A 5,676-nucleotide genomic window follows, 5' to 3' on the forward strand; every position below is an offset into this window, starting at 1 on the left:
ATGCGGCCGGCGGAGGCCGGCGGAGGCTCAAATCTGGATTTCAGTGCCCACGTTCAATGCCCGGTCAGTTTCTGAACCCGATCGTCTGACGCCCTTGCCCGGGTCTCCCTTTCCCATCAGCAAGCAGCGAAAGCAAATTGACCCTTAGAGTGGTCTGGGCTGGTCCTCCAGGTGTATCAGTGTGACAGTTATTCTAGGGGGGGGGGGTGCGTAAGAAAGTCAGGACCAGAGGAGGAATGACCACTGGGAGCAGCGCAGAGAGAAGAAACTTGACGCCTTCATCTGCCCCAGCTGCGACAAAACATGTCTCCCCTATATCGGTTTCTACAGCCACAGCAGGCGCTGTAACCTTCCAACCGTTTGACTTCACCCACAAAGGTGTACTCCTCCATGGGGCTCCCAAAACAGACAGGTGCCAACAACAATATAGCCAATATGTATAGCCAACAAGGTTAATCCGAGGCAATGATTATTGCTAATTGTAGAGAGATAAATCAGCATGGTGCTGATAACACCAAGGTTGCAGGTTCGATCCCCAAATGCGACAGTTGCATATTCCCAAATGATGCTTCCAACACTTAGATAGAAAGATAGATAGATAGATAGATTATAACGGGGTTCATATGAGGACTACACAGTTAGTTACTGAAGTGGGAGTAAATCGATCTTTCTACTTCACTCCCTCCGGATTCTTGGCACCGTAAACTACGATTTTCAGACTTGCCTTAATCCCTTATTGACCCTGATCTTCTCCCGCCGTTCTAAAAAGGGGTTACACAGCTCAGGTTTTCCGTTTGACTCCGGATATATGGGTTACGGGGAGGGGAAATTCTACATTGTTAAGCTGCGACTGTATAAATCTTTTGGGGAAGGGACTATCTGTGGACGCTGTGTAGTGCAGTGCGATTTCCTTTATCAGCAAACATGCTATGGATAGCCCTGCGTAAGTGGCACTAGGATTTGAAGTGAATCGGCTGCTGTCCTGCGCACACAAGGATGTTGCAGGCATCACTAAATGGGACTCGTTCTGGAGTATTTTAGGATCAGGCTGCGAGCACCTCACAAACAAAGCCACAGACTGCTTAAACAGAAATAATTCAGTTTTCAACATGCAGACCTCTGCTCCACAATTCTCTTAAGTCCGTGATCTGAGCAGATTTATGGCCGAAATAAAATGATCCAGAACTGAGGTCAATCAACTTCCTAATAAATAGGGTCAATTGAAATACAAAGGAATCGGGTGTCTCCCCTAAAAACAGCGACTCGTGCTTACTTAGATAAATACTAGATAGATGGGACACAACGGGACCGTCTTAGCTGGGGTCCTGATGCGTCTCTGTTGGTTACTATTTTACAGCGCAATCCTAACTATGTCTACTTAGAAGGATGTCCTATTGAAGTCAATGGAGCTTACTCCCAAGTAACTGGGGTTACCTGCGCAACCGGGTAGCAAGCACCATCGAACTCAGGGGGACTAACTTTAGAGTAAGGTTGTGCTAGCAATCCGTAAATCGGCTGAAACCCGTGTCAGCCCGAGGAACGTGTGAACCATTTTAGACCTTAGAAGCGCTCCGCTCGCCTGCCCGTGTGTACAGAAACAGATATCGCTGCTTTTCCACAGGAGAGGCTTCACACTTCCACTCGCACAGACTCTTTTGGGGCGATTCTTATTGACTTCCAAATTTGTAGCGCTTACTATCATTGAAAACATTTGGGAACTGAGGAGCCCGGACCGGAGGGGGTTAAACAGCAACACAGAGGTCACTATTAAGCGCTTTGAAGTCGCGCTGGTGTCGATGGGGCAGTGCTTAGCTCTTGCCCTGACAGCTGAATAAGAAAACGTGGTTAGGATTGCTTTGCGCACTTAGGATCGCGCGTGCCCAGTTTGCAGGAGAGGAGGGCGCGCGGATGCCATCCATACACACGCGTCCCCATTGAAAACCGTGGCAAAACATATATCTATCTCCCATTGACTACCGTGTTTCTGATTTTGCCCGCAGAGGATCAAAGCTCATTTGGATCGTTTCCTGCGCTCGGGTTAATGTGGCCCCGGATTATCCCCGCCTGCCGCTTGAAATAGTCATATTTTTAAGGGGGAAATTTTCTACTCCGGTATTCTTAATTAATAGCATTATTGATTTAATCATCATCATCATCATCTCGCTCTCCAAGGATGCAACCTACTGCACACTTACATGGAAATAAATCTCACTTAATTCCGTGGCACTTATTTCTGAGTAGATTTACAGAGATCGCTCTGCATGTTTCCTGACATCTTAGGAAGCGAATGCCTTTTCTTTTAAAAGTTTTTATGAGACTCTTTAAATCCGACTCTTCTTTCCTAATCGGGTACAGATCCTCGCTGGGGGAAAGGAAAGGATAGTCTCTCCATGTCTTAGTGGGATTAAAAAAAAAAAATCCGTTCGCGGTGTTTAAGGGAGAGAGTAAAAGAGGGGCTGTCACCTTTCTGCCTCGAGCGAGCGCGGATTTATTAATAGACGTGAACAGAACAAGGGAGGTAATAAAAACCAAAACTGAACACGCGGGAGAATTGGAGGTTTCTGGAGCGATTATTCAATCAGGAGATAGTAAGCAGGCGGCGTGTCTAAACCTCCCCGCTTCGCTTCGCTTTCAAGCCTCTCCGCCGCGAGACTATTCCAAATATTTCTGTTTTAAACAAACATCGCTGTGCTCCGAGGGAGCTTTGAGCCAGTGGGAAACTCAGCTCAGTTTTTAAAGACTCAGTTCCCCGCCGCAATCCGTTTTACAGCATGCCGGGTTAATTCTCTTCCACCACTTCAGTTATAAACTGGGGTAAGGAAGCCGGCCATCTGAAATGGAACCAAAACCGCTTTCTGGATTCAAACCGGTTTCCCTCTTGCTGCTTCTCTGAACAACTCCCTTCTTTTCTTCCATTCAGTTGGGAAGTAAAATCACCTTCAAATGCACAATGGCTGCAGGTAGGTGCGATTAGGATCGGGATGCGTTATCTATCAACTTAAGTTCAAACACGCATCCAGTCCTAAACGCATTTAGGTAACAGCGCTAAACTAGGCAGGTTTACGCAAAAATAAGTCCCCTTCTCTTCCATGGAGTCTACCCCGTACACGCTGCAAGTATATACTTTTCGACTCGGAAGTAAATCCCATTGGTTCCATGGATACTAACCCCGCTGATCTAGGGGTAAGCCCCATTGAATGCAATAGGACTTCCTTCTGAGTAGACCTTTCGGTGGCATTGACTTGCAAGTAGTTTTAAACGCACTTACTAAGAAGATAACAGCTTTTTTCCAAGTAAAACTGTTTAGTGGGTCAGGGTGACTGCTCGGGATTTCAGACTTCCCGGGGAGTAAATCGCTCCAAAAATTAGCTTAATGACACATAATGTCAGCGTTCTTTTATTTTCACTAGATTGTGGGACCACGCTATAAATCAAACGCAGGAAGGAATTAGACAGCACCCATGGACCTAAGGTGTCTTTTGTTGTACAGGTTTATTTGGTTAAAATAAAACGCGTTCATTATTAGTGTGTTTGGAAGAGCAAAGGAAGAAAGCGGGGGACACCCAGAGGTCAGCAGGTGAGAGGAACGCCACATTGCTTTGTGGGTAAGCTTCCTTTTTAAAAATTAAATAAATAATTGTTTAATTCCATTTCACTTTTTTTTTTTTTGACCAGGTGCAGAGTTCAAGGGTTTTTCAAATTCCATGTTTATTTTTAAGTGGGAGGGAAAATAGGGAGGGAAAAAGCCTTGCACTGGGAGCGCAGCGCGCGATCCAATTCAGCATATGGGAACTTTGAAGCGCGAGCTTTCGCGCTCCCCCGCCGAAATCATGGCGATGCTTTGAACAGGATCGTGACCCAAATCTGCGCAAACGTGTCGAACGCGTAAAGACCCACCGCCACCAATGACAGCTACTAACAGCGGGCCGCGTTGCTTGTTGCGAAGAAGCGTTTGTGCTGCTGCTTTGATTTTAGTTTTTGCCGAAGTCACGGGAACCGCAGATGCGTTCCGACGATCACTGGCTGCTCTCGGGGAGCTTCGGTGTCTCCTCCCGTCGCTGTTGGTTCCCGTCGAGGTTCGTTTGTTTGATTTCTTCCTACGAAAGTGATCCGCTAGCCTTCTTGCTTAACAGAAGCGATGAGCCCGATTCCGTGCCTCCTTTTCTGGAGGTAAGTGCCGCGGAATTAAGCGAGGCGCTCGCCTCGAAGAAGCAGCTGGGAGCCCCAGCTCCGAAAAAAGAAAGCCTCAAGTTTGCTCCTTGGGAACTGGCTGCCAAGTTAAGAGGGCAAATGGACCGGGACATCAGCTGGCTCGCTGAGCGCTCCGATTAAGGTGCGCTCCTGTCACTGCGCAACAAGGAGCAGCCGCGCAATTCTTCCAGTCCTCGGGTCTCGCTTCTGTTCCTCTGACCCCGTCGGTGCCTTTGGAATCAGCCCAGCGCCCCCGCTTGTAAAATGGGCAATTTGAAGCGGTTTTCAAACGGTGGCAGGCACTAGATGACACTAAGCAGGATCTGCCGGGGCTGAAACCCCAGCTGGTCTTATCGGGACGCATCTGTCTTCACCTCCCTATTAGTTGAGAGACGCTACCTTGTTCGGAAAGGCCGTTTTGCCCTCTGCAGACGCCGAGCTAAATCGAGGCGAAAACCGGGAGCGCTGGGAGGAGGTTCACCGTTCTCCACCCCCTACGCCCGGCTGCCGGGCTTCGCCTGGATTGCCTAAAGCCTTTGCGAGTGTGGATTGAAGCCCAAATCACCCTTTTAGGAATCTGAGGTGGGTAGCTTGATTCACAGGATACTCAGTTTTCTGAACCTGGCTTGAAATCTATTGATTCATCCCAGAGAGGCAGGGATCTGTCGTGGTCGGCGATCCAGGATCAACTCCTGATCAGAATGAGCTCCGACTGTGTGGGGTCATTATTATGGGGTGGAATGGGAAGTGAAGATGCCCCCTGGAATGGGATCTGCGGGAAAAAGGAAAAGGTGGGTCCTGAATGCCAGCTAGGATCCGGGGCTACTATGGATGACCCTCTTGGAGATGTGGATCCACCGGATTCCACGGGAGATCTATAAGTGGGAGGTGTTTTTTTATATATATATAAAAATGCTTACTCCACAAGCATCAGTCGATTTCTGGAGCGGAGACTGGATAGCTACCGCACATATCCAGTTTACTCCAGAGTAGTCCGGTTCAAATCGAGAATACAGAAGCACGGAATCTCTGGTGTTTTCACACACACACACACACACACACACACACACACACACCAACCAAGCAGTGGATCCTGCTAAGCTTGAGCGCAGCCGCGATCCGTTGGAGAAAGCTCCGCCAAAGCCTAAGATGGGAGCGACCACTCTCTCCATTCCCGGGAGATCACTTAAGAGCTTAGCGCCCTAGCTGTCTCCCAGACTCGGCTGCCCTGGGGCTCCTCTTGACTCTCTGCCAAGGCTTGTTCGAGGTGCGAGCGTGGTGTGGGGGCAGCGAGAGATGCCACTGGAGCGAAGGCGGAGCGCGTTGGTTGCTCCGTATCCGGGAGCCGAGCGGCCGAAGTAAGAGTTTCCCAGTTAGAAACTTTCCCCCCATTCCAGTGCGCATGCCCAGGGGTGGGGAAGGCGAGGGGGGGCGGGGGAGAGGGGGTTGAAATAAGGAGGCGGCCGAGGGAAGGGATCCGCTCAG

Source organism: Podarcis melisellensis, assembly GCF_964234715.1.
Source record: "Podarcis melisellensis genome assembly, chromosome: 3".
In the NCBI taxonomy this organism is placed as follows: domain Eukaryota; kingdom Metazoa; phylum Chordata; class Lepidosauria; order Squamata; family Lacertidae; genus Podarcis; species Podarcis melisellensis.